Source organism: Oryctolagus cuniculus, chromosome 3 (assembly GCF_964237555.1).
Source record: "Oryctolagus cuniculus chromosome 3, mOryCun1.1, whole genome shotgun sequence".
NCBI classification, from domain to species: Eukaryota; Metazoa; Chordata; class Mammalia; order Lagomorpha; family Leporidae; genus Oryctolagus; species Oryctolagus cuniculus.
Window position 1 is genome coordinate 85,173,112 of NC_091434.1, and position 10,924 is coordinate 85,184,035.

Consider the following 10,924-nt stretch of genomic DNA (forward strand, 5'->3'; position numbering starts at 1 on the left):
AGAAGTAGATCCTCTTGACTATTTGACATCAGATGCAGATATGGACATTGATAATGAAAGATTCATCAAGTGACTCATCTGTAGAAGCAAGACCAAGACCATTGACACTAAATGCACTTATTGAAAAATTTAAGAAAAAGAAACATAAAAGAAGGAAAAAAAAAAAAAACAAATACAAGGCAACAGGAAGACCAAAAGGTAGGCCTAAAGGATGGAAAGACACTAAAATATCCCATGTAGATAAAAACCAATTTAAAGACAAAGGACCTAGGTTCTCATGTGTAGAATCAGAGAATGGAACTCACCCATCACCTGGGAGGAGAATTGTAACCCTTGAGCAAGCTGTTGCAAGAGGAATTTTTAATCACACTGAAAAACTGAAGTGTGAATATCACCTGAAAGAAGACCTTTAATAAATGGAGGTTGGTGAAGATTTAGGAAAAGACCTTGATAGTCCTAGATACAAGTGTTCGGTGAGGATGGATCTGTGGCTCCTGTTGAAGAATCAGTGGCAGAGGATGAGGAAGCAGCACACCCTGAACAGGATGAATGTGATTTCAGATTGGAAGACAGTGGTTGTTTCATAATAAATTCTGAATTCCCAAAGCTGATGAATGTGAATTCAGAACAAGAGAATATGAAACAAGCTGTTTCATCTAAGAAGAGAGCCTCAAAGGTCAAAAACACTGCACAGAAGACAGAACCTCCTGAAAAGGAGACAGCAACATGGAAGTCAAAGAAGGTAGATGATGAACAGGAAACGTGACTCTTCGCAGAAAGACATGACCAGAAACGGTAAGTGTGGCTGTAGATGCCAGTCTGCTGATGAAGAAATTCTTAAATCCAGAACCATGTGAGGCCAAAAAAAAAAAAAAGCGCTCAACAAGTCTGTGAAAAAGACATCTTAAATCTTACCATTTGGGGAAAGCTGTGAAATGACACTACCTAAATAAAAGATCCTGCTCTTTTTGTCAGCATTTACTGATTTCAGAGTAATAGACTGTACATGTGTCACTTTAGCACTAAAACAATGAAGTACAGATATTAATCTTAAAAAGTCCTTTTTTAAAAGATTTGTTTGAAAGGCAATGTTAGAGGGAAAGACAAGTCATCTGCTGGCTCACTCCCTAAATGGCTGCAACCACCAGTATGGGGTCAGACCAAAACCAGGAGCTTATTTGGGTCTCCCACTGGGTGCAGAGCTTTCCCACTGGAATTAGCAGGGAGCTGGATCAGAGGTGGAGCACCAAGACTTGAGCCTGCACCCATATGGGATGCGAGCATCCAGGCTTAACCTATGCCACATCAGCACCCCCAAAAATCTTACATGAGATGTCCAAGCACCTTTATTAGTGTATTTGGAATGATCTATTTGACAGGTTTATTTAGCCAGCAGTGACCTTTCACTAGCAAATGTTTTGTGTACAGACTGAAATAAAATTCCCTACCAATTAAAAAAAAAGTGAACAAAAATGCAACAGAAACAAAGAAAATATTTTAAAATAGAAAATAAATTTCAGGAGGGTAAATTTGTTCTCAAGAATACTTGTGATTACATTAAATATCAGCTATATAAACATACCAATTAAAAGTCATAGCTTCTATGCCAAAATCTCCATCAGTTGACCTAATTCACTACCACTGGGTACTCACAGATGTATGGGATCCTCAAACTGTTTGAGAAATAAAAGGTTATACTTTGCCATCCTGTATAAAATTGCTAGAGCCATTTATATGTTTTGTACTAAATAGCCAGTTGATATGTAAAGATTCCTATATTAAAATAAAAAGCATTGAAACAAACATATTATCCAAATATTAATAAGTGCAAAGCAGGAATGTCTATATTGGTCTTAAATTGATTCCCTCTTATGAAATCTATAAAATAAACTTGATGAGAGGGAGCATTACTAGGAGTAAAGAGGAATTTTTTTCATGTCATAACGATAAAATAGACTACATTAAAAAAAACTTAGGAATCTTAAATGTGTATTACAGAAAAAGAGAGTTTAAAAACATATGAAAAAAAAACTAAAAATAAGTGCAAGAAAAAATAGACAAAATTATTGTTGAAGCTTTATTACTATACTAATTCATACACTTGGCAGATAGAAAATCACAAACACATAGAATGTCTAAAGTACAGCATTAGTCAATTCAAACTAACAATTATCAAGCATGTCACCTAACTACTGAAGAATACACATTACTTTCCTGTGCACATTGAACTTTTACTGCAGTACAACTATCCTAGGCTACAAATCACTTTTCATTAATCTTCAACTTATTTAAATACTACAGGGTATATACTAGGCATAATTAAAATAAACTGTTCACGAATTCGAAGGTTTAATATTATTAAGATGCAAATTTTCCCCCAGATTAATTTGTAGATTAATAAAACTCAGATCAAAATTCCAAATGTGTTAATTCTAGGACTTGGTAATTTTTTCTAGTAATGTATGAACATGCCAAAAATAAACTAGAATGATGGAAACATGTTTTAAAAAGAAAATCAGTTAGGGATGACACTATTTAATTTCAAGTTGTAATATAAACTACAGTAACCACAACCATGTGTTATTTGTGAAATTAAAATATATAGATCAATGAAGAAGAGTGAGAAGTCCAGAATTAAATCCACACTTAGATAGTCAATTGATTTTCAACAGATATGTCAAGATAGTCAACGGCAACAGTATTTATTCTGTTGGAACAAAGACATATGTGCTTAAAAAGTGAAACATTCCTCTACCTCACATTGTATACAAAAAATAATTTGAAATTTACTTAAATGTAAATGCTCAAAATATAAAGCATACAGAAGAAAACATAAAGTAAAACTTGCTCTCCAGGAAGTAAGCAGATTTCTTAGGACTCCAAAAGCATCAACTACGAAAGAAAATTTTTATTCAGACTCATGATAATTAAAAATCTCTGTGCTTTGGAAGACATCGACTTAACAAAATGAAAACAATTAACAAACCAGCAAAAATTCTTTGTATTACATGATATGACAAGAGACTTGAAAACAAGAGTATATATGAACTTCTAAATTCAATTTTAAGGAAGCAAACAGCCCTACAGAAATTGATGGAAAACTTAAGGACACTTTTCAGAAAATATATCTAAATTGCCAATAAACACATAAAAAATAAAGTTCAGCATTATAGCATCATTATCCACTAGGGAAATACAAATTGAAATCAAATTAAGTAACACTACTTACTGACTGAAATGGTTAAAGCTAGAAAGATTGAGTATTGCAGAGCTGAAACATAATGGAGCAACTGGAATTCCTCTATAGTATTTTTGAGAATGCAAAACAATCATTTTAGAAGTTATTTTGGCAGTTTCTTGTAAAGTTAAATTTACATTTATCATGATATATAAGTTTGACTAGTAAGTATTTATTCCTCAAAGAAATGAAAACATTTCTACATGAAGACTAGTAAAAAACAATTGACATCAACTTGATTCATTATAGCTTAAATCTGCAAACAATTCAAATGTGCATGCATGGTTTGTAAGTAAAGAAAGAAATTTTGTGACAAGCTGACAGTATACTACTTAGCAATAAAATGGAATAAACTACAGAAACATACCACAGTACAAGGGAATCCCCATAAGAAATCTGAAACAAAAAAGTACATGTTATGTTGATTCCATTTAAATGAAATAGTACACCGCAAAAATTAACCTGCAAATCCAAAAAAGCAGATCAATGTTTGCTGGAGCTAGGGATCAGTATTGGGTTGGGTAACTATGGAACCTTTAAGTGAAAGAAATATTTTACATCATGATTGTAGCGGTGGTTACAAGGATATATATATATATTTGTCATACATCATATTTACATTTAAAATGAGTACATGTTATTGTATTTAAATCAACATTCAAATTTGCTAATATTCCCAGTAGGCAGCACTGAATATGCAAAAATTGCTCTGTTTTGATGTGGGGAAGAGAAAGCATGGCAATTCTGCACATGATGTTACTGCTAGCATATTGGCCTAGATAGCAGGTTATGGATAACGTGAAGGCTGAAAGGGATGCTGTGAAATTTTTTTTTAAGATTTATTTTATTGATTATGAAAGGCAATGTTACAGAGTAAGAGACAGAGAGAGAGAGAAAGAGAGAGATCTTCCACCTGCTGATTCAGTCCTCGAATGGCCTCAATGGCAAAAGAGCTGTGCTAGGCCGAAGCCAGGAGCCAAGAGCTCCCTCTGGGTCTCACATGTTGGTACAGGGGCCCATTGACTAGGGTCATCCTCCATTGCTTCCTCAGGCACATTAGCAGGGAATTGGATTGGAAGTGGAGCAGCTGGGACTTGAACCGGCACTCATAAGGGATGCTGGTGCCGCAGGTGGAGGCTTAACCCACTACACCACAGCACCAGCCCCTGACCATTTTATTCTTGTCATTGCTCTGGCACCATTCGGGGATGCCAATGCTGCAGTCAGCGGCTGAACCCGCTGTGCCACAATCCTGGTCCCGGCATTTGAGCAGTGAGTGCTGTGCTAAAAGGAAAAGAAATGACAGAAAGGGAGGGATGAAACATAGAAAATATTTTTTAATCTTTTTTTCTCCTGGAGAGTCAGTCTCTTGGAACTTTCCAGAATATGATTCTCTGGGACATTGGCCAATATCAGGACTATCTGCATAGGGAGCCAGAATGTGATGGTTCTCAAACTATTAACATTCCTTCTCCCTAAATCCTATTTCTGGGCTGACATACACTGTTGTGACACCTCCACATGGTGCAGCAAAACAGACAATAAATTTCACTTTAACTTAGTAGGCATTAAGTAAGTAAAACAAGCCTTGAGTTTTGTAGAATGCTTCCTTTCTTTCAGAATGCACATGCCAGATAGAAGCGCATAGTGGAACATATAATCTACTTACATTTTGGATAGTGTGGCAGAGAAAATGTGCATCAAATGCATTTCATAATCTTTCTCCTGGTGCATAATAGAAACTACAATTCCCAGTGACTTTGCCGTTAGGCAAGACCAAGGACCAACTCTGGAAAATTTAACTGCGGGCAAAGACAGTGCAAGCCCTTTGACAATTCTCTTGGTTTCCTCTCCTCCCCTGTCTTGGTCACTAGTGATGTTTGATCTGGATGAGGGAGGCTCCATTGGCTTGGATATCTGGTAATTCTGCAGTACAGACACTCTCCTCTTTTCTTGCCAGCCTTCCTTGGACATGGAACAAGAGTTAGAAACTATTTTGTTCTGCAAAGTCACTACAATCTGATCTAATTTAACTCGTACTAGTACAACCAGTCTATGTTGTATACCAAACAAATGCCTCATCCACTTAAAAAAAAAAAAAGTGCTAGAATCACAAAGAAAACATTTCTGAATTAAGGGGGATTATAGGAATCAATCAGTTGATAAGAAATAGCATTTTTTTATCTTCTAAAACTTTTCATTGGATTTTCAGTATCATAAAATATTATTAAAAGCTTAGTAGAATCTAATCAAATATAAATGCAAAATCAATATCACTGGAAAATAGGAAGTAAACTAATGGAACTACAATAAGGTCTCTCTCTCTATTTGTATATGTATATTGTGTATAACATATAAGTGTGTGTTATTTATTTATGCATATGCATATAAACTTTGATATAGCTCAAAATATACAGAAAGTGGTAGATATATGTGGGTATTCTGGGAAATAGAATTAAAATGTTTATTTTGCAGAAAAGAATTTGAAATTCATGTGTATGGTGTGTCTTCAACATGTTCACGGAAACTATCTTATTATAAAAAAGCTGTGCATGGGAGATATTAGAAAAAACTCTTGGTATGAATAAGAATGACTTACTCTAACTTGAATTAAATGGACATAATTTCAACATGGAGGGTAACTGAGACTCAAAAGAAAAGCTGGATAACAAATACAGCATTAGGCATATCATGGACTTTTTGACCAGGGAGATATTATCAGTTATCAGAATTCTGACTACCTTCTACCCATATGTCTCTACTACCAATTAAAGGATCCGATATAGAACTAGATTGATTCAGACTGTATGCAATGCTCTAGTTGAAGGGGTGAGAAAGATGTCTTTTTACTTCCTGGTATTGTATCTAAGAATAATAGTGCAACTCAAGACATAGGCTATAGTGCCAGTTTGGAAAGGGTGGTATAAACATTTTGCTATGGCTTCAGAAACTTTTTCTTTTCCATTGTTAAGTGGCTGAACTGGTGAGATTTGTGGTTGTACTTTTCCAAGCTGTTGTCTAGATTCTTCTCCTAGGCTGGCAAAACAAAGCAGAGCATGGCAGGGATTCTGACTCTGACTGAAGTCTGCTGAAACTGTGATTGCAAATAAAGAGAATAGAGTTAGGCTGTGGTTACAATAGGTTTTGCAAAGAGAAATAGAAGCCTGCATCATTCATGGAAGAAAGAGAAACTTCATGCACACAGACTTTCAGTCAAAAGTGTGCAACAAGGGCTGAAGCTGTGGTACAGCTGGTTAAGCTGTTGTCTGTAGCACCAGCACCCCATTTGGGAGCCAGTTCCAGTCCCAGCTGCTCCACTTCCCATCCAGATCCCTGCTAATGGGGCTGAAAAAGCAGTGGAAGATGGCCTACGTGCTTAGGCCCTTGCACCCATGTCAGATACCAAAAGAAACTCCTGGCACCTAGCATTGCCTTGGCCCACCCTTGGTCATTGCTATCATTTGGGAAGTAAACCAGTGGATATAAGATCTCTCTCCTCTCTCTGTTTCTCCCTCTCGCTATAACTGAGACTTTCAAATAAATCTCTTAAAAAAGTGTTCAATAGTAATTGGGCAAGAAAAAACACAGGTTGAAATGTAGATTCTTTTATTTCTTGATGCCACGAAAAGTAGACATTTTTTAATGGTACCTGCCAAAGAATATATATGGGTGGTATCAATTTGTTTCCAGGACAATGAAACCCTGGAAACATAGTAAAAAGTGTTACATTGTTACCATGTGTGATTGAAGATCTCAGCACTACAAATTTGCTGAGTATTAGTTCCTGTTCTTTCAGATCAGCTTCAACAATGAAGACCGAAAGTCCTGCATACAGCAAAAAGCATAAAATCATCACAATCTTCTTAACTATAGTGTTATCTTGAGTTCCTGAAGACAATTCCTCTAAGCAATGCCTCCACTCAAGTAGCTAGGGAACTTGCAACACCTTCAGTTTCTTATATCTCAACATGGGATACAGAGTTATTTCTCAATATAAGGTGTCATGGATTCAGGGTATTTTATTGATATCCAAGACTGATATATGAACCACCTTTGATAATATCCCAGGGATACTCCTGGGGTAAAGTTATGATTATGGTTCTTTTCTCTAACTCACTGGAAAGAGCAGTAAGTGCAGGTTTCTGACACACACACACACAAATGTATACCAGATGCTACCTGCACAGAATAAGATGTTTCATGCAGGATCTTTGTTCCATACCTCAGAGCAGGAAACAGGAATGCTTTCACATGATTTGTACATTGTGGTTCTGTAGAGAAAATTTCATGTTAGTTCAAAAAAAAACACCAGAATTTCATTATTTTCTCCTCAACAATATGTATATACATATCTGGTGAAGTCATAGGTGTCTTAAATTTCAGATACCATTGAAAATGTCATGAAAAGAGAGTGTTTGGCATGGGAGTTAAGACACCACTAGAGGTACCCAAAATGCCTAGGTTCAATTTCCAGTTGTGTTCCCTATTGCAGCTTCCTGCTAATGTGCACTCCAGAATGTAGTCAGCAATGGCTCAATTCTTAGGATCCTCATTATTCTTCTAAGAGATCTGCAGTGAATTTCTGACTCAAGGTTTTGGCCTGCAGCAGTCCTGGCTGTTGCAGGAAATGGGAGATTCAGTTCATTAAATGGGAGATCTCTCTTTTTCTCACACTCTCTCACTCTCCTTGTCTGCCTTTCAAACAAATAAAATAAATAGTAAAAATTAAAATCTCAGAGATATGAATTCTTGTTTTGATACTTAAAAGAGCTGAATACGTTTCAAATCCTTATTTCTCTCAGTTCTGCTAAATAATTTGTGAAAGACATGATGATATAGTCTCCAAATTACCACTTGCAAATGTCAGAAATTAAACTTTTCAATAAAGCCTAGAAATCAATAATATTCATAGAACAATAGTGGCAGCACCTACAGGGTCTTTTAGACCCCCACACCCTGTTCTGAAGAAGCCACTTTAGAGCAGGCAGCTGTGAGTCTTTTAATAACATGAGATAGAACGTAAGAATCTGACATGTGGTGAGGTTCTTCCTTCTAGCTTTTGTAGCCCCCTCTTGCTGAAGTGTTAGCTCACCTCCCACAGTCACATCCTCTGTCATCAGGAAGAACAGCTGGTCTCTGGGAGCCTCAATAATCATCCACATTCCCAGTGTTCTAGCAGGCTCAGGTTGCCTCGGTTTAAAAGCCCAGCTCCTTTAACTCACCCTCAGATTTTCCATTCTTCAATGATTTCATCATTTTTGATGGTCTTTGGACCTTTTCCAAACCCTGTATTTTCTGTCAGTTTTGCTTTTCTTAAACTGGAACAGGCCTTGATGATCAAACACCATGCAACAATTACTTCATGTTCACATTGTTCAGTCTGCTCACAGAATGATGAAGAAAAGTCAGACTCTCATAAAACCCTGAGGGGCCACTCTGTCCCCACTGTTGTTCTCACCGTCTGCCCCACATCACATTAATAAAGATAGAAAGTACTTTCCCAATAGGGAAACTATGTAATGGAGCAAGTCTGGTTTCAGACACCCACTACCATCATCTTCAGTCTTTCCTTCCGCATGCCTCCTGATGCTGTCTCTGACCTTGTCAAAATATCTCTGTTGCCAACCTCTTAATGGTTGCAGATTCCTACCCACAGTCTAGAACTCTGAGTCATCACACTATGTCCCAGGTTCTGAGAGCTCTTCAGACATTCCTCTTCCTCCATCACTCTTCCTTCAGAATCCCACCATACATGTTAGGGCTCCTTTTACACTAAGTGAAAGAAATCCACTCAAACCAGTGGCAATAAGAGAGTGATATATATGTTATTTAATTTTACAGTTCTGTGGACTCTATATAAATGTTATCACAGTGTATGTATTTTTCTGTTAACTTGTTATTTCAAAAACAAAAAAAGCATATACTCACAAATATCCATGTTGGTACATGTACCTGAGCAGACTTTATTTTCTCTTCTCTTTAATGTTATTGTTGAACTATCCTGTCAGTGAACAATTAAATTATTTCCAGACTTCTCTATTAATTTAATCAAGACTATTGCAAAAATATTTTTACATGTTTCCATGTACATATTTGCAAGGTTTTCTTTAGGGTATTACTAAATTGGTGACTATGAATATTTTCAACCTTATTAAATGTTACATAGTTTTTCAAAGTAGTTGTGACAACTTATATTTCTAATGCTTGTATAATATATATAAAATATTCTAGATATTAACATTTTATTTGATGTATGTTGCAAAAGTCTTCAAATAACTTATCTTTTTATTTTTTCTGTTTCCTGTGGTTGATACAAACTCTTAATGTGGGTTTTTAATTTCACTTATTGTGATTGTTTTTTAGTCTTAAAAAATCATTACCTCACCTATCAAGATGCTAATTTTATTTTTTTTTAAACTTTTGGTTCCATATTTGAATTCTGATTTTACCTTCAACTGACTGTGCATGGTGGAAGGTAGGAACCCAGTTTGTTTATTTTTTACACACGGATAAGCAAGTTCCATTTATTATCCCATTTGTCTTCAATGCTAATTTTGTCATATATCAAGATTTCATGTGAGCCTTATTTTAAATTTCTTTTATGTTGTTGATAGCTTATATAACTAATTTCAATGCCATACTATCCTCATTACCTTGGCAAATTTTTCCTCACTGTTATTTTTCCTGCAAAATATTCTGGTACTTCTTGGGTTTTTGTTCTTCCACAAAAAGATTAAATTTAATTAGTCAAAATACACACACACACACACACAAACACAAGTAATAAGACATCTCCTCTATAAATCAATTAATGGATAATTGATATATCTTTGAGATATTGAATCATTCAATTCATGAATGTGGTATATCTCTCCATTTATTGGCCTATTTTCACATCTTCCACTAAATTTTTATGATGGTTTCCATAATAGCCTTTATATATTTATTATATTTGTTGAATTTACTGTACTATTTTATAAATATAATAAGCATTTATTAATCATATTTGTTAATGATTTCTTGCTGACAAACAAAAATACACTTGAATATTTATCCACCTTGGACTGCTATGAGTAAAATAACTGAATATTTTTTGTAGAAGTCCTCTGGTGAATGTGTTTTCTTTCTCTATATTACTCCTCAGGCGTATAATTGTTGGTCGTAGGTACCTTTTCATTTATAGAGAGCTGCTGAATCACTGTCCAAAGTTGTACTTTTACATTCCACCAACAATCAATGTGATACATCACATTAACAAACTGAAGAACAAAAATCATTTGATTATCTCAATAAATTCAGAAAAAGGATTTGATAAAATACAACAGCTTTTCATCATGAAAACTCTAAGCAAATTGGGTATAGAAGAAATATTCATCAACACTACAAGAAACTGGAAAACTGGATTTACACATGCAGAAGTATGAAGCAGAACCCCTATCTTACAGCTTACACAAAAATTCATTCAAAATGGATTGAAGACCTAAATCTATGACCTGATACCATCAAATTGTTAGAGAACATTGGGAAAACCCTGCAAGACATTGGCACAGGCGGAGTTCTTAGGAAAGATCTCAGAAGCACAGGCACTCAAAGCCAAAATTAACAAATGGGATTACATCAAATTGAGAAGTTTCTGTACTGCAAAAGAAACAGGAAAGTGATGAGGCAGTTGAAAGCATGGGGGAA

At 35.5% G+C, this 10,924-nt stretch overlaps 1 pseudogene; it reads left to right on the forward strand.

Moving 5' to 3' along the window:
* Positions 1–5: 5 nt before the first annotated feature.
* On the forward strand, positions 6–766 carry LOC138848871 (TATA box-binding protein-associated factor RNA polymerase I subunit D pseudogene; annotated as a pseudogene).
* Positions 767–10,924: the final 10,158 nt, after the last annotated feature.